This window comes from Electrophorus electricus, chromosome 2 (genome assembly GCF_041902795.1).
Source record: "Electrophorus electricus isolate QZ-2024a chromosome 2, ASM4190279v1, whole genome shotgun sequence".
Taxonomy (NCBI): domain Eukaryota; kingdom Metazoa; phylum Chordata; class Actinopteri; order Gymnotiformes; family Gymnotidae; genus Electrophorus; species Electrophorus electricus.
The window spans coordinates 11,594,042-11,613,653 of NC_137498.1; the positions used below are offsets into that span (position 1 = coordinate 11,594,042).

Below are 19,612 nucleotides of genomic sequence, written 5' to 3' on the forward strand. Positions count from 1 at the left end.
CATACTCACCATTAAATCTCTATCAAGCACAGTGATACTGTCATCATTAGACTGAACCCACAACTTTTGACTGTTCCAGACCTTCTGTGTTAAGCCATGTTTAGAGCAGTACTTTAACCAGATGTTACTCAAATGCACCACCATGTTGTAATGAATGCCATTAGGGTTGCAAGCAGTCAGCACTGAGGTAGTAGATGCCAATTTTAATTTTAGATTAAAACTGCAGCTATGAACATGAGATTTATTTGAGCCGTTAACACACGTAATACATAAAACTCTCTCTGAACAAACTTCTCTCACTTCTCCATTCTGAGAGTGTAGTGATCACTGCAGAAAATCACTCCAGATGAAGCATCTGCGTCAAAGCATTTAGGTGGTGTCATTTAGCTTTTTATCTGAAATCAAAATCAGCAAAACCTACCCCAAACTAGCAAGGCCTCCTTTTGGGTCTACATAAGCTTATAGAGGGTGCCTGTGGTGGTTCAGTCTGCACTCTGGCAGGGAACGTGGAGATGGAGAACGTCACTGCTTACACAGGAGTCTCGGTCCTGCTGCCCTGCTTCTGCACTGACCCGCACGCCAGACCTGAGAGTTTACACTGGCACAATTCAGCCAGAAGCACGTGGAGTGTAATGCTCAGTGAGAGTGCCAGCTTGTCCTCTGGCTTCCATTCCCAATCCAATGGCCAGACTGAGAGAGTTAACCAGGACCTGGAACGCACCCTTCACTATCTGGCCTCTTCCTGCACATCCCCTTGGTCTGAGCACCTATTTTGGGCAGAGTTCACCCACAACACCCTGTGGCACTCCTCCTTAGACATGTCACCATTCGAGTGCCAGTACGGTTATGCTCTGCCCATGTTTGCCGACCAGGAGGCTGAGCAGACGGTCAGGCGCTACTGCTTGGCCTGGCAGAGGGCATGCAGGGCTCTCTTATCTGCTACAGCTGCTCAAAATCGTTATGCCGACTTATCGGCTGGGACAGCGGGTTTGGCTATCGGCCAAGGACCTGCCTTTGTGTGGTTATACCTGCAAACTCACCCCTCGCTACATCGGGCCATTCAAGGTTCTTCTCCGCGTAAACCCTGTTTCTTATCACCTTGCCCTTCCCTCACCCCACTTTCCACATATCTCGCATTAGGCCTGTATTGTGTTCGGTGGGCTCCTCCGACCCGTCGGGTCCGCGCATGGTGGACGGTGCACTGGCGTACACGGTCAAGCATCTCTTGGATGTCCGGCAGGTTCATGGTGGAGTCCAGTATTTGGTGGACTGGGAGGGATACGGGCCCGAGGAGCAGTCCTGGGTCCCCTCCTGTCACATCCTGGACCGTGAACTCATTTAGGCTTTTCGGCAGGATCGTGCGGCTGGCCTTGGGACATCCGGAGCTGCCCCTTCCGGGGGGAATACTGTAAGGGTTGGACCAGGCCGAGGCCCCCTCCGGCCACCAGAGGGAGGCCTTGAGTCAACCACACTACTAATCAGGCTTGATGCCCAACAGCTGGGCTAGACCTTATATAAGCCCAGTGACCCAGTCACTCAGTGCTGGGTCTTTGCTAAGGTTTTGACCAAAGCTCCTAGCTGATAACTTCAGGTATTGATGACTGTGAGTCCCTGTGCTACACCTGATTTCTTCCCTGCAAGGGTGTCTGTGTTTTTACACATCCCCTCCCCTCTCCAGTTTTCCCCTCTCTAGTCTGTCTCTCTCCCAAGGTTCTTCTTAGCCATTAAAGTTACTGCTTGTTTTATGGTTTGTTTGGGAAGTTTTAGTTTGGTTTTCCTCAGTGCATGGGTGTTGCCATTTCCTCCCGCCACGTCCTTTGTTCTCCTTTTTTCCACGCTCAACTTGGTGTTTTGTTTTTTTTTCCTTTTGTTTTAGCTGATCCAAGATCTAACTCTTCTGCACAGGGACTCACCCTTGTTAGAGTGTGGTTGCTCACCCAGTAGGCTAGTGGTGTCATCACTTAGCTGTCCTGGGTTAGATCTCATGTTACAGATACATTCTTGAACTGCTTTACAGATGATCTTTCCTAGAAAGGGCCATACTCATAGATACTTTATAAATGCTTCCCAGCATTCATACCTGATTCTACACTAGATCCTACTTTTCAAAGCCCTATTAATATGATCAGTTAATTATTCATGTTGTGTTTACAGCTTGTTTGTGTTTATTTTTGATGAGGTGTGATGTTTGGTTGTTAGATTGTAGATTGTTTTGTATTGTTTTTTCATGGTGCTTTTATTACCCAGTTTGATTTGTTAAACTACCCTTCAGGAATTTCTGCTCAAGCTTACCGTGGCCTGCACAGTGTTGTATTCCCAAAGCTTGAGGAGCTGAAGACAGACCTGGTAGCTGTGAAAGAAACACACCACCTAAAGGTGGCAGGTTATGGTGAGACTGATGAAGACATTGAAGACCCATATGAGGATGTTGCCACGGATGCCTCAACAGATGATGAATTCTAGACTCCATCCTGTCCACTGCACTTACCACATTTATTTGAAATCTGTATGCCTATATAATACATGTAATGATGTTTTTTATCCTTGTCTCTTTGTAGCTAGGTTGTTTGGTTGGGTGTTCTTTATAGGCTATAAGAAAATTTTTAAAATGTATGCTAACCTTTTTTCTTTTCGGCAGTAAGTAACCTTTGTGAAGATGCGATCAAAACATTGTGTTATAAAACACATTTTGGAATAGCCCCTGTAAAACCACATGCAGGTTATATTGGGGCTACAATTCTGCACTTTTAAAAAATCTATATTTAAAAAATAATATGCAAGAAAGTGTTTGCATAACTGCATAGCCTTAGTACTAAAACACCAGAGTAAAGATAAGCTGTTTTGTTGAACATTGTATTGTGATCAATAAGCCTAATTTTCAGTTACAATTATATAATTTCTTAAGAATGTATTATTGTTGTTGTTGCTTAGGTTGCATTTTGATCCTTAATGAGTGTTCAAATGACTTTGGATTATAACGAACACAGAGCGAGTGAATTGTACCTACATGGAAGGATTACTAATTAATGAATATATAGTTTACATGTATATGTTATATTTACTTTATTTATTGAGATTTTTTAATCTGAGCCAGATAACAAAATGATAGCATAAAGAGGGGGAAATGATTTTAAAATGTGATATCTGATATGAGACTATAATGTCATTTCAGCTGCACTTCTGTCATTGTTCTAAACAGCCACTGAACAGAATTTAGCGCTCCATTATGCCATAATGTGTGTCATTCTATTTCTGACCCCAGATCAGTTTATTGAGAGGATTTGCTGATGACGATCATTTTAGACAAAACATCAACAGAGACTACAAACAATTCTTCACGCATAAGAGGTACTGAGAAACGAAAACAAAACGTAAGTAGAATTTAATTTTATCTACAAAAGCAGATACTAAATATTTGATAACGGAATCGTATTATAAACAAGTAGCCAATATGCGAATTTAAAATGAGAACACATTTTTATGATAGAGAACTTTTGACTGAACGGAGAACTAATTAGTGGGCTGATAGTGAGCTCCCCGCCCCACTAGTCACGTGGTACGGCCCGCCGCCTGCAGTGGGAGTTCATGGTCTTGTGTGAAACCACGACTATGTAGTCACACACACCTGCACCGGATTATTCTCCTAATGTTGGTGTGTGCGTCCTTGTCGGTCTGTGTTCTCGCTAATGTTTAGGTACGTGGTCCACTTTATGTTTGTGTGTTCAACGTTGCTCATGTTCATCTTGCCTGTTTCGTGTGAGCGCCACTGTGTTCGTTATTCGTGTTCTTCTAATAAACGTCTGTCTACGTCAAGCGAGTTTGTTTAATTTAACGGACCGCACAAATATTTTATAAATGCGGAATAAGTGAATAGAGAATGAACTAAATAAATGGGACGTAGCTGAAAATATTCGCGTAACCGAACTCCATTAGATGAAATACGTTGACTGAGACAAGGGAAAGTGACTTCTGCGCTTGTTTTAGAAAAGCCTCTGTAAGACCACGAGTGTGGCCATTATGCACTGTCGGACAACAGACAACCTTTGTTTCACATTTATTAACATTTGTAGAAGAAATTGAGCTACGGGTGGCCATTTGTTCTGTTACATAATAACTGTATATAAAACAAAGTCTACAGGCGTTGATTGCTCATTTCCATATAGAGATATGAAACTGGGATACAAAAGTAATCTTGCGCACAAATGCAGCATGTAAAATAAGTTTTGTTTGTAGAAAATTGTGTTGTAGTCAAAGCCTAATATTCATTTCAAATGCAATTACTTCTTAGGAATAAAGCTTTAATTCTTAAAAATTAAAGGTTTTTTTGTTGTTGTCCAAAAACACATGCAAACTGTTATGACTTTTTAAAAGAAAGTAAACAGCTTTATTATTGTTCAATACAATAGAGCTTTCTTCTGCCCGTTCTAGATGCCAAGGGACAAGTTCATTAATATCATTACCAGAAGACACAAGAGTCATAGAGACCCTGCTACCATTGCTGGGTTTAAGCAGCATTACTCAGCCAATCTGGGAGAAAGTGTAAGTGTCTAGATCATTTTATACTATAATTTTAATGATTTATATAGACTGTATCCACAGTTTTATTTATTTAGCCTTCACACTTTCCTGACTTGTACAGATGGTAGTCCAAAATATGCTGTCCATTAGTGGAGTTTCCACTGCCCAGGTGGGGTCAATGGATGATTAATTTCCTTTACAATTCATCACTGATTATTTATCACTTCTCACCCAAGAAACGGGAGGACTGTAAGGAGGTTCGTACCATCCCGAGCAGAACTGCTGAACACTTTATGATCACAGAGTCAACGGGAGAGATTTGCTCTTTGGACCACAGTGCCCATGTAGAAGGTGCAGATGTATTTTCTTGCAAAAATCTAGCTTTCCATTAAGAACACACAGTAGGACATGATGTTTGTTCACTTTAAATATGTGCCTGTACTTTATTATGTAATTGCATTTGTATTAATTTTTTTGGGGAAAAAAAACATCTGTAGATGTAAGAGAGGATCTGGGTGGAGTAGCAGAATCTATTACAGAGGCAGTTAAAGTGGAGAACACCCCAGCTGGTGAGTAGCATCAAAGCACCATATTAATAATCAGAGTTTACATACATCCACTCCATGGACACCAGTTTAAAAATTCTACTTTTATTTCAAATATAAAGGCTCAGAATGCAAGAAGTTGAAGAGAGTACGCATCTTCTTCAGACGAACATGGCAGGCTATAAAAAGCACTTTGTCCTGTGCCAAGCGCTCCAACAAAATTAGCCCTACTCTTTAAATGTTCCCAGCTCTTTTTACCAATTTATTTTGTATTTCTTTTTTCCCTTCATTTTCCCCAACCTGTCTTTTCATTTTCTGAAATATTTTTTGACTTTTTCATTTATTTTTGATTAATAAACTTTACTTCATGCAAAGATATAGTCTGTTTGCATTCTGGACCGTTTAATCATATTTTTCATTCTAAGACCAGCCAGGTTATAATTCTAATTCGGCCAAATACATCTTGAATGATTCAACTCACTTTAATAACATTTTTAGATTATCACATATATGTACAGTTTCATGTCACTCAGCATTAAGAGAGAATTTCACACTCACCTTTAGTGAGAGGAAGTACAGTAAAGAGAAAACACAAACTGAGGATCCTTGTCTCTATGGAAACACCACTGAACTCCCAGCACACACTGACAACTCTACACCCAGATCTCCACTACCACTGTGGACACACACTGATTCCAGAACTCTCACAGCATTACTTCAGTACTCCAGACCCTAATGTCCACCCAGCAGAGAGGAACTGGGAACAAATGAACTTGGCCAGAGCTCTTATGTTTCTTTTCAAGTTCACATCACCAGCTTTACGGAGACATACAAAACCACACACAGTGCCATCATGTCCTTTGACCTGTGAGGACTCTGGTTGTTTCTTCTTTTGTAATGTATCCCACAACCCCACACTGACCATGATGCTGCATCTGTGAAAGACACAGGAGACACACATGCTCATTATAAAGCAAAGGGGGTGGAGTCTGATGTAGAGGAGAGAAACAAACAGATATATTATCCCCTCACTCTTATTCTCAAACTCTTCCTTCTAAGTTTATAGTTTTAAAATGCAGTTTATAGAGTTAATCACCTCAAAGCTTGCGTACATACACATTTTTGCATTACTTTTTCATGGCTTGATATATTTTATGTTTGCACTACCTTATGATGTCCTGTGTACTTAATATTTTATTCATTGTATCAAATTTGTTTTATTGGTAAATATACTTTGAACTATTATGCACTGTCACTACAGAATGCTGTCTGCTTTATGTCTCCAGAGTCTATAAGCATGCAAACACACACACACACACACACACACACACACACACACACACACACACACACACACACACACACACATTCAAGAATTTCTAGATAGTGAGAGGACCTGCTTTTTGTTTGCTTTTTCAGTTTCCACATCACAATAATTTGTTGTGGACCATTGCTTATGCAGAAAAGTTCTTTAAGATTTTTTGAGAGTAATATGAATTTCTGGATTTACTGAATGAGTCAAAAACAAACAACAAAAACCTGCATTACTCACAATAAGAACCTATTTGAACTTTGATAAACTCCATTAATCACCCTTTGAACATGGACATGGTTTGGTAGTACATGAGCAGTCCCTTTTCTCAGTGAAGTACTGACATCTCTCCTCACAGTACACAATATTCCCCAAATTATCAGTAACCAAACCAGTCCTACTCATACTAAACCTGTTTTGTACTAAATTAAATTCAAACTGGACCTGCCATTGAGCCTAGACCCTGGAGCCTAGTCCTAGTTTTAGTCTGTGTTTAAAACATCATCCTTTGTCCCAATTTCACATTAGAATAGACCCAGCAGTCAGAGTTGTGCTGTTTTGATTATTACACTACACTTTACAGAATAAATGTAGTATTTTGTACTATTTCTAGCTAGAAACCACTGATAAGCCTGTCATGGCTTAAGGCAAAAAATACACTAGAAGAAAGTTGAGCTTGTGAGTGTGTGACCACAGCTCAGCTGCAGAGGTGCAGAAGCAGCACGGTTGTCACTTCTGGTCTAAAATGGGCTTTAGACTCTGATCTGGTACCCACTGCCCACTGGTTGGAACTGTGAGAAATGAAACCACAGCAGACGTCAGACATCCTGAGCTCTCAGACCAGAACAGTCTCCTCCTTCTTCTGGGGCGTTCATAAGCTGTTTTGAGACCAAAATGTTTATTAACTTTAAAAACTGCACATATTCACATTAAGATGCTATACACTTGTCGTAGTGAAATGAAATGACCAAACAACACTGAGGGAGGTCATGTTGGGTCTCACCCCCTGAGCTTCTACATCGTGTGTCTATGGCAAAGGACGGAGCCGCTTAACTAAGAATGAGACCGTCCTCACTCACAATGTGAGAATATCTGATAGATCACTGACTGAGAAGGAAGAAAGAGGACATACCACATGACAACTTACAAAACCGACCGCATCTCTATATTTGGTGTGTGTGTTGTGTTGAGGTTAGTTTGTCAGAGTTTCATTTGAATACACTTCCTCTCCACTATAAGTGTTCTTGTGAAGTCATTCAGTAGACTGTATTGAAGAGTGTGTACGGTGTGTATCAGCAGTCCTGCTGTAGCTGTGTGTAGAGTGTGTGTAACTCAGTAAGAATGCAGGTGTGTGTTTATCTGCTCCTTGTGCTCCACGCTGCTGATGGTGAGTGTTACCTTCTCTCTACAGGTGTTGTCATCCTCACACATTCATTTACACAAATGTATTTATATCTGGGATCAGCAGAGAGCAGCAGCTAACCACTTACCCCAGATTCGGTCTATTGACCAATAAATTTTGCCTCTAGTTTAGAACAAAAGATGTTAAATGCTAACGTTGCTAACAAACACTGGAAGTTAACAGCAACTAAAATATTTTCTTCGTAAATACATGTCCACAAACTTCTCTCAAGCCGGTCAAACAGCATCCAAGTGTTAATAAATATCTCCCAGACTAGTCGGTGTGTCGTATAACTCACTGTGAACTAGACAAGTGAAGAAACACGGCACCGGGAAGTGACCTGGATGAGGTTTGAGGACATGTAGCTCGCTATCTGACTTATTTACAAATCCTATTAGCTATCATTGCTGTTGGCTTCCAGTGTTTGTTAGCAATGTTAGCAGCTTTTGTTCTAAAGGAGCAAAATACGGACTCCAAACATGTCTTGTCCACCCGGGTTAAGGGAGAATAAAGTAAGTTTGTTTCTTCGCCGACTTGTCCCGTTAAGTGGCACTGAAATCTGTGCTGTTGAATGATATGTCCAATATAGAGAATTGTGTTTAATGTATTGAAAAAATGTGTTTTAGAAATACAAAATGAGTGTAAAGGAAAGGTGCTTTTGGTTTAGTATAACAGGTCAGGAGATGGGCTACATGAGTTAGTGGTTTCAATTATTGTGTCACATGTCCCAGTTTTTGTCTTGCAAAAAACTGTAATATCACAAAGACAGTCCAGTTTCCCAGCAAGCACCTCTTCCTCCTAGCAAACTTGGAGCACTGTTTATCAGTTTAACAATACATAACTAACACTGTCTCTCTCTTTCTTTCTCTCTCTCTCTCTTTCTCTCTTTCGCTCTCTCACTCACACACACACACACACACACACACACACACACACACACACACACACACACACACACACACACACACACAAAACATGCACAGCTGTTGCAGGATGGCCAGATCCACATCTGAAGGACTTGGAGAAAGACAATTTTACACACACAGTAAATGTACATTCAAAGTGATACTTGTAGCTGCAAAAACACCCCCTCCCACGGCCTGCCCTGCTCTCTCTCTCTCTCTCACACACACACACACACACACACACACACTCTCTCTCTCTCTCTCTCTCTCTCTCTCTCTCTCTCTCTCTTACAAAAATTTACAAATAAAAAATGAACAAATAAGAAAAAACTAAAACCATAGAGACAGTACAGTTTGCCAGTATGCACCTCTTCCTTCTCACATATGTATTGCTAAACTTGGTGCACTTTAGCAATACATAACACACACACACACACACACACACACACACACACACAGACATGCATATGCGCATGCTTCCTTTTTGGGTTCGTGATCTTGAAATTCTGCTGTGCTGTTCCTCAGAGTGGTGTGTGAGCAAAATGTTTACTTCTTTCACACACCCACGAAGATTGTCAAACAGTCTCCAAATCCTCATCAGTGACAGTCATCCAGCTTTGAACTTCATGGTTTAATCAGTCAAACACTAACTGACTCTGGCAGCATAAATTCACTCCAGTGACTCCAGTTTAAAGACTTTTCTTATTTAGTCCCAAGTTATTCTGATGCCACCATAGTCATAGCTACCAGTTTACAGATGTGAGAATTCCCAGTATGCACCTCTTCCTCCTGACATATGTATTGCTAATCTGGTTGCACTGGGTGCTACGTGTGAAATGTGCTCACTTGTTTATTTCTGTTTGTGTTATTTATTCCTCATTTGTACATCAATTGGCCAGGAGGCTTAGACAGCCCATGCTGGGGTTTTTGTCTTTTTACAGTTTTAATTTTATTTTGTTGTTGTTGTTGTTACAGTGCAGTGCACACTAGCCTACAGCCTCAGTTAGTTACTTTATAGATATCCACCATCATCAAACAGCTTTTGGCAGCTTTAACAACAAAAAGAACAAAGTAACTAAGAGAAAAGGTGAGAATGTTTCTACTTCCTGTGATAACTGTTGGGTTGTGATGACATTGTACTGTTTACATCCAAAGTGGTCTTTACTTTGGTGACTCCTTTAGTGGTTCTGTTTCACAACTTCTCTTAAGTAGTTTTTTCTTAATAGTATGAAAGCTACAACATAGACTGCTGCATTCCACCTGTACTTTATGAATAATATGAATATCAGACCATCCTCATGTTTACCTGATTAAATGATCAATGTTTATTTTGATCAGCATGTAGTCTAGAGCTCTTCCTGTCTGATCTGTATAATATTTGCTAAGCTACACATTCAGTTTGGTCCTCTGATCATTAAGTGCAGGAGTGAAATGATGTGACCAAACAGTGCTGAGGGGGATCACTGTGTAGCACTACTTCTTACTGCAGGATCACTTTACTGAGGATGGGGACTGAACACTGGGAAGCTCAGGAGGAATTTATGACACTAGAAAGACACTGTTTCACTGTTAGATTTAGTCTGTATGTGAGAGAGAAAGAAGTGGAGGAATAATTTATTTTGCACTTGAACACACTTCCTCTCTACTGTGGATATTAGTGGGTGGTGAATTTCAGTGGAGTTTTACTGAGAGAGTTGTAGAGTTCCAGGTCATAGTTGTGTGGTGATTCCCACAGACAGACTGTAGTCTGGGCTGCAGTTTTCAGAGTGTTCAGTACACTGTAGTTTTGTAGAGTGTATAAGATCTGTAGCAGCGTTACTGCTGTCGCTGTATGTAGTGTGTTGTGGAATGCAGGTGTGTTTTTATCTGCAGATGTGTTTTTACTTCCTTTTTGGTAATGATGTGCATACGAAGTCCTGTGAAGCGTTTGAGGTTCTTCCTTATTGTACTGCTGAAGGATTCGAAGCTTTGGAGCATTGAAAGCTGGTGACAAAACAGCGACTCCTGGCGGTTTTCAGAAATTATAGCAGCCATAGATTCAAAACTGCGCAATACAACACTCCACCGCCTTCATATTTCATTTAAAAAAATGATCAGTAATGATGTTTAGTAATTAAATTCTGCAATAATTAGTTTAGAATCATTGTTTCCCTTTTTATGTGAAAACATAATACAAAACTATACTGGGAGACAACAGGTTGACATTATGAAACATTTACTTTTGGCTTCTATAATTTGCACATTTCCAATTTTTTAGTAAAATGATAAAGCTTCCAAGTTATAGGACAGTGCCAAACTTATGAAACAGTCTCAAGCTCATCCTGTGTATCTGTGATGTTTGAAGCTTCAAACATGATTAGTCACATGTTATTAGTAACTTTAGTGGTAATAGTAACTTTAGTGGGAGGGGAGGGGAGGAGAAGGAAGGAGGGAGGGAGTGGAGAGGTAGAGTGAGTGAGAGGGAGGGAGGGAATGAGGGAGAGAGAGAGTGATTGAGAGAGGGATGGAGGGAGTGAGGGAGGCAGAGAGGGAGGGGAGGGAGAGAGACAATCTATAATCAATATAATCAGACATTTAAATCATATAACTTGATGGTCATGCATCCATCATACCAGCATATATTGGGAAATCTCTTAATGATTTCCAGTACCATCATCAGTTGGCTGGTACCATCAGTACCATCAGGTGACTGGACCTGGAGCAATTAAGTATGTCATATATAATAATTAAGTATGTCATATATAATAATAATAACGGAGTATGTCATATTAAATATTAATTAGGCCTTTATCTCGTGTGTTTCTGCAGGCTGCAGTTTGGCAGAGAATCAGAAGACAGACGTCATCACTGCATACACAGGAGACTCAGTACTGCTGCCCTGCTCCTGTACTGACCCACACGCCAAACCTGAGAGTTTCACCTGGAAGAAACACAACACAAGCAGAGACGCATGGGATGTGATCTCCAGTGCGAGTGAACAGTACAGAAACAGAGTTCAGCTGGGTACTGTTCCCTCTCCAGGAAATCTCTCTCTACTCATATCACACCTGACTGAAGAGGATGAGGGAGACTACAGCTGTTATCTTACAAACCAGCAATATAAATACATCAGACTCACCATTAAAGGTAAAACACTGTTTTTGATCCAAATCCAACTGCAAATGATAAATCCAGCTTTAAGGTTTTCTTATGTATCCACACTAGCAAAGTCTTGGTTGTCTGAGTTACTTGTAGACTTTCTGCTGTCATATTTGTTGTTGTGCTGTCATCTGTGCACATTACCAGTAACGTTTAGTTCAGTGATGGTCAAATACTCCTTTAATTGTAACAAATATCTTGGGCAGTTCAAGTAAGAATGTCTCAGGTTTTTAACACACATGCTTCTTTGTTTTGGTTTTTCTGTTCCGACCCCTCGTTTGGTTTTCCTGTCACTGTTTTCATCTTTGTCTAGTTTGCATTCGTTAATCTTTGTATAAATATCCCTTGTTTTAGCGTCTTGGTTGTGGGTCTTTGAATGTGCTTTCTCTCGTCCTCCCGTGAGTTTATTGTTGTTTGGTAACGTTATTAGCCTGCTCGTTATTCAAGTGTTTACTGTTTAACTTCCTTCTTGGTAATGATGTGCAGACGAAGTCCTGTGAAGCATTTTAGGTTCTTCCTTATTTTACTGCTGAAGGATTCGAAGCTTGGGAGCATTGAAAGCTGGTGACAAAACAGTGACACCTGGTAGTTCTCAGAAATTATAGCTGCTTTAGATTCAAAACTGCACAGCATTATAAATAATACAACACTCCACCGCCTTCATATGTCATTAAAAAAAATGGATGATCAGTAATGATGTTTAGTAATTCAATTCTGCAATAATTTGTTTAAAATCATTGTTTCCCTTTTTATGTGAAAACTTGATACAAAACTATACTGCTTTCTCAGGGTTTTACCATTCTCTTAGCCTAGCTTTGGGTTTAACCTACTAAATGTGCGGTGCAGAGATTGGATCCTTTATGTAACCTACCTATTCTGTCTACATTGCATTCTGGCAGTGTTAAAATCACAATGCAAGAGGCAGTATTGGATCCTTTACTGTAATAAACATAAGTAGCCTAATGAAAAAATTACATATGTGATCATGAATGATCAAACATTAGAAACAGAATGCTAAAATAACAAATTGATTTTATCCAATGCTACTTATAATTATGACTGAGTATAACTTGAGCAATTTAAGGTTAAGGGCCTTGTTCAGGGGCCCAACAGTGGCAACTTGGTAGTTCAAGAATGTGATCAGTAGCATGTGTTGTATGTGGCACTTGGCTTGATATTAAGATTTCTAGTGCTTCCACACTGATGCTCTATCACAGAGTTATACATATATTGTTTGATCTTTCTGTGACTGGTAGAATGGTGTGGCATTAGAGATCAAACTACATTTTATTAGTAACAAAATAAAACACCTTATTTATAGACCAGGCCAGAACACTTTCAATTGAGTGTCATGACAATCATTGTCAAAGCGTTCATTTATCACAGTCATATGGGAGTTTTCATTTCAGCCTCTCCAGCCAGTGTCAAGAACAGAAAGGTACTACGTGGTTTGAGGTGTTCACATCTGCTCAGTTTTCCTAGTAACCTCATGTCCCGCAACCGCCCTCAGTCCGTGATTGCAACTCCCGTCTTCCCCGGCACAACCTCACCAGATCCTCATCACCAGTTTACTAGTGTCATCTGTGTCTCATCTTTGCTACACTATTTATTCTCTCTGGTTTCGTTCACTCCCTGCAAAGTGTTATCGCTGGTCTATCAGCATGTACTGAGCAATTCCCTGGTGTGTGTATATCTGGCCATTACCCTCGCCTGTTTCACTTTACAATTGTTGCTTATTCCGCTACAAATAAAACTCGGCTGTCCACAAGCGTCTGGCCTGTTCTAAGATGTCACCCCTCACTTGGTAAGCAACAACTAATTGTAACGTGGGAGGGGTGGAGAGTGAACACTCGTGTGAAGTGACGACGCCATAACGAACCAAACTGATTGAATAGAATGAATAATAAGTTTAATAATCAACAAAGACTAACAACACATTATAGAATGAAGAACAAACAGGCTAACAGAAGAATAATAATATGAGAACAGGATGAGGGCGAGAAATGAGCAACAAGGGAATACAACATTAAGGGAAGACTAACGGAGAACAACAATAATAAAACATAACAGTGAGCATAAAGACAGACAAACGGGAACAACACAGAACTGGGCTACATAAGATGAACAAACGGTATTGGTCATCAGCCCCGATTTTTCTCTGGGGGTATTGGGGTGGCTATAGTGGCCATCCTCATTCTCAGCCGACTCTGTCTGCTGGGGGGTCCCGTTATGTTATTTTAACTGGAAACATATTTAAAACTTAGGTAAAAAAACAAAACAAACAAAAAAACAACCTATAGCCCTTGAATGAAGTGTTATGTCAACTAATCAACTGATAGTATTGTGTTATGAAGAGAAGACTGTATGACAGCTGTCTGTCAGAATCAGCCTTTATAAAAGTGTATTTAGGTTTGTGTTAGCTGTTATGAAGGACTTATGAAGACCACTCTTAACAAACATGTTAGTAAATTTGAAATGTAGATTCTGATCAAATATTAAAAAATTGTTAAATTGGTACTTAATATCAAACAAAGCTCAAATTGTTACCTAAATGGAGCAACCAATTTGCTCAGTTACACCTTATAACTATCATTGTTATAAGGATAGTGAATGTCATTAGAACAATGCTAAAAATCATATAATATTAGAGTAAATATTTATTAATTTAACAAGCAAATGTGATGGAGTATGACAGTAGGGTGTGTTTCTACAGGTTGAGTATTAAATCAGTATTAAATTGAGCAATTAAAAAACAACAGGGAGACAAAACACATCACTGCACACACAGGAGACTCAGTACTGCTACCCTAGTACTGCTAGTACTAAAGCAGTACACCATCTTATGCTAACAAACACATCTCCCTCTCCAGGAATCTCAACAACAGAATTTACATCAAGATTTGATGGCAAAACAAGTGCAAAGGCTCCAGCTGACGCTTCCACTACTGACAGTGCAAAGACTCTGACTGACGGTAACATGCATTTACTGCATATCAACATGGTCTCCTAATATCTTAAAAAGCAATTAAAATGCATGCTGTGTAAAAACACAAACACTAACACGCACACAAATACACATAACATTTGTATAACGTTTGCCTTCAGATGTCCAAAACCCTGCTGGTGATCTATCATATATCCTCATGACTACTGTTGTGGGAGCTGTCCTCCTCCTGCTGCTGGGTCTCGTGGGGGTCTTGTGCTGGAGATACAAAGGTACACACACACACACACACACACACACGCATGCATGCATACAAGTTGTGGGTCACACTGTCTGGTTTTCTAATGTAGTCCAGAGACATGGACAAACGAGGCTAAGAAAGGGGCAAACAGAAGAGAAGAGAGAGCAGGAGACACAGGTGAATGCTCACATACCATCCACTGTAACATAAGAAAAACAACCTCCACATCATTACTGGCACATGTCCTTCAAGGTCAAATCTTCCATGGTGTGTGTGTGTATGTGTGTGTGTGTGTGTGTGTGTGTGTGTGTGTGTGTGTGTGTGTGTGTGTGTGTGTGTGTGTGTGTGTGTGTGTGTGTGTGTGTGTTTGTGAGTGTGTGTGTGCTTTGTTCACATGTTCAAGTGAGTGCTACTTTGTATCTGAGGGGGGTTCAGATGATACAATACAATTAGTACAATATAGTTAAAATAAAGGATCACATATATCACATATAGCACTTTTTTATGGTTTTAAATTTTTTTTAAAGGAAAACCATCTTTGGGAAACACAAGTTGTGAAGTTCAGGTTTTGTTGAAGCAGTAACAAATACCTGAGCAGAGGGTTTTATACAGATAGTGTGTGGCGTTCCCTAGTTGTGTGGGGTCCATGGTGAGTTTCTGATACAAAGCAGCTCCTGATACACTGATGAACGTTTTTGATTATGGCTGTTGTGATCTCTAGTTTGAAATCAGTGGAGATGGTGGTGTCTAGGAAGCTCAGACTCCACATCACTTACTGTACTGAGTTACAAAGGGAGATGAAATAATAGCAGTCCAACATGACTAATCATATCAATCACTGTTTTTGGTAGAAATTATATTACTACATGGTAAATAATTTACCAGTAGGTGTGTAATTGAATAATTAATTGAAATGGGTGTGTTCAAAATAATAACTGTGGAGTTCAATTAGTGAGGTCATTCCTTCTGTGAAAAAACAGATGTCAATCAGGTGGCCTTTATTTAAAGATGAAGCCAACACATGTACATGCATTTCTCTCTGAAAATCTGAGAAAAATGGGTCGTTCCAGACATTGTTCAGAAGAACAGCATACTTTGACTAAAACTTTGATTGGAGAGGGGAAAACATGTAAAGAAGTGAAAATGATATAAAGAAAATGATAGGCTGCTCAGCTAAAATGATCCCCAATGCTTTAAAATAGAAAACAAAACCAGAGAGATGTGGAAGAAAATGGAAGAATACCGTTTGAATGGATTGAAGAATAACCAGTATGGCAAAGACTCAGCCAATGATCAGCTCCAGGGTGATCAAAGACAGTCTGAAGTTACCTGTGAGTACTGTGACAATTAGAAGACGCCTGTGTGAAGCTAATCTATCAGCAAGAAGCCCCCGCAAAGTCCCACTGTTAAAAAGAAGACATGTGCTGAAGAGGTTACAATTTGCCAAAGAACACATGGACTGGCCTAAAGAGAAATGAAGAAACGTTTTGTGGACTGATGAAAGTAAGATTGTTCTTTTTGGATCCAAGAGCCGCAGACAGTTTGTCAGATGACCCGCAAACACTGAATTCAAGCCACAGTACACTCTGAAGACAGTGAAGCATGGTGGTGCACGCATCATGATATGGGGATGTTTCTCTTATTATGGTGTCGGGCCTATTTATCGCATACCAGGGATCATGGATCAGTTTGCATATATCAAAATACTTGAAGAGGTCATGTTGCCTTATGCTGAAGAGGAAATGCCCTTGAAATGGATGTTTCAACAAGACAACGACCCAAAACACACCAGTAAGCGAGCAGCATCTTGGTTCCAGACCAACAAAATTAAAGTTACAGAGTGGCCAGCCCAATCCCCGGACTTTAATCCGATAGAAAACTTGAGGGGGACATAAAAAATTCTGTTTCTGAGGCAAAACCAAGAAATGGAGAGGAACTGTGGAAAGTTGTCAAAGCATCCTGGGCTGGAATACCTGTTTACAGCAGCCAGAAGTTGGTCGACTCCATGCAACACAGATGTGAAGCAGTTCTCAGAAACAGTAGTTATACAACTAAATATTAGTTTAGTGATGCACAACAACGCTAAATCCTAAAGATTTTTCAGTTTATACAGTAAATATTTGAGTTTGTGAAGAAAAAATGGTAAATGATTACACATGACATCCACTTATTTATTTGAATCGAAGAAGTCAGATGTTGCAACTGACCCCGACCTTGGGGAAGGTCTCAGCCCAGATCAGGGACGGTTGCAGCATGTTACATATACATTATTTTTACGTTTGCTCTTTGTCTCATCTTAACTGATCCCTTGGCTGCAGGCTTCTCTCTTTTTTTAGGAAGTGGGAATAAGATTGGTGTGAGAGATGGTGAAGTCCAGGTCCAATGGCCCTGACTATATATGAGACTCTTCCCAGAATACTGAAGGGAACTCCTCAAAATACTGAAGGCCTTCTCCTCACTTTTTGGTGTAGCCTACTGAAAACAAAGTGAACACAATGTCTGCTTTTATATGATTTATTCACTTATTCACGTTATGCCACCCCCTGCATGCAGGTATAAGAAAATACAAATATTTTGTTTGTTGTGATGGCCCAAGTGCCGCAAGGCAAGGCGCAGGAAGCGCAGACGTCTCTTGACGAAGACATGCATTTATTAAACGACCATTAACACCAACCTGAGTACGAACAAAGACCGACAACCACTCCGGTGACAGAGGGATTTAAATACGTTCATAAATGATGCATGTACAAAGGGGCAGGTGTGCTAGACTGAACTAACAGCACTTAGGGAGTCATTTTGGGTCTGTCCCACTGGGCCGCCACATCTCTGTGACAACGGACTGAGCCAACTTAAGTAAGAATGATGACATTTTCACTTATAATGTGAGACTGTTAAGGAAGAAAGAGGACACACCAAATGACTTTTAAAAACTTATAAAACCCTACTGCCTCCCTATATTTGTTGTGTGTGTTGGGGATAGAAGTTTGTCAAAGCTTCATTTGAATACACTTCATCTCCACTGTAACTGTAGTTATCAGAACATTCAGTAGACTGTATTGAAGAGTGTGTATGGTGTGTATCAGCAGTCCTGCTGTAGCCGTGTGTAGTGTGTGGAACTCAGTAAGAATGCAGGTGTGTGTTTATCTGCTCCTTGCTGCTGATGGTGAGTTGACTTTCTCTCTACATCTGTAGATCATCAAATATCTTCTCAGTAGCTACTTTATAAGAAACACTGAAAACATCTAGTAGGAGTCCAGTTAGAGACGACATGTCATATATTTCTGATAATGTATAAGAGGCACTCCATGTTATCTGAACATATAAGGTAGAATTTGAACAATTACGATTTACTTTTTAGACTGCCATCAGTCATAAAACCAAATCTTGAAATCAATGTATTATTGTGGTGCAGTTAAATCTCATGCATATCAGCTGCAGCACTCAGGCTGCTGCCCTGTTCCTGCACTGATATACACACCAAAGCTGAGAGCTTCACCTGGTATAAATACAACACAAACAGAAACACATGGGAAGTGATCTCCAGTGAGAGTGAACAGTACAGAAACAGAGTTCATACTTAGAACTGACCACACTTTTCTATTCTTGCAGAGGCTCCATATAAACCTGTAAATCTTACTCCAGTGGACACTGACACATCAAGTCCAACAGCTTCAACTAAACCTACTACAACAATGACACCTCCAAATGGTTAGAAGTTATTAATTTCATCAACTACTACTGATGGTAAGATTAATTTGTTTAGTAGTATTCTCCAATCAACACCATAAAATGATTCCCCACTAAATACTACTACTATAACAATAATAATAGTAAGTGACATCAACAATTAATTTCTTAATGCAGGTCACTTCATATAGGATATATTTTGGGGCTACAATCCTGCACTTTTAAAAAATATATTTTTAAAAAATAATAAACCATTTGAAGCGGTAATGAATGGAGCATTTAATTCTGTTTCTCCAGTTGCTCAATTTCATAATATAAGCATATATTATGCAAGAAAGTGTTTGCATAACTGTGTAGCCTTGGTACTGAAACACCCGAGTAAAGATAAGCCTTGTTTTGTTGAACATTGTATTGTGATCAATTAGCCTAATTTTCAGTTAAAATTGTATAATTTCTTAAGAATTTATTATTGTTGTTGTTTAGGTTGCATTTTGATCCTTAATGAGTGTTCAAATGACTTTGGATTATAACGAATACAGAGTGAGTGAACTGTACCTATGTGGAATGATTACTAATTAATTAATATATAGTTTACATGTATAGGTTATATTTACTTTATTTAGATTTTTTAATCTGAGCCTGATAACAAAATGATAGCGTAAAGAGGGGGAAATGATTTTAAAATGTGATTTATAATATGAGACTATAATGTCATTTCAGCTGCACTTCTGTCATTGTTCTAAACAACCACTGAACAGAATTTAGCGCTCGATTATGTCATAATGTGTGTCATTCTATTTCTGACCCCAGATCAGTTTATTGAGTGGATTTGCCGATGACGATCATTTTAGACAAAACATCAACAGAGACTACAAACAATTCTTCACGCATAAGAGGTACTGAGAAACGAAAACAAAACG

General features: G+C 39.7%; 2 long non-coding RNA genes across 2 annotated transcripts; both read left to right on the top strand.

Annotated features, from left to right (window-relative positions):
• Positions 1–3,595: 3,595 nt before the first annotated feature.
• LOC145643483 (uncharacterized) lies at positions 3,596–4,841 on the top strand. The gene is made up of 3 exons (XR_014115918.1): positions 3,596–3,694; positions 4,429–4,539; positions 4,755–4,841. It is a non-coding gene; the product is annotated as an uncharacterized LOC145643483 (long non-coding RNA).
• Positions 4,842–14,272: 9,431 nt separating this feature from the next.
• On the top strand, positions 14,273–18,748 carry LOC145660216 (uncharacterized). Its single transcript, XR_014126416.1, has 4 exons — positions 14,273–14,792; positions 14,926–15,036; positions 15,115–15,182; positions 18,615–18,748. It is a non-coding gene; the product is annotated as an uncharacterized LOC145660216 (long non-coding RNA).
• The last annotated feature ends 864 nt before the right edge of the window (positions 18,749–19,612 follow it).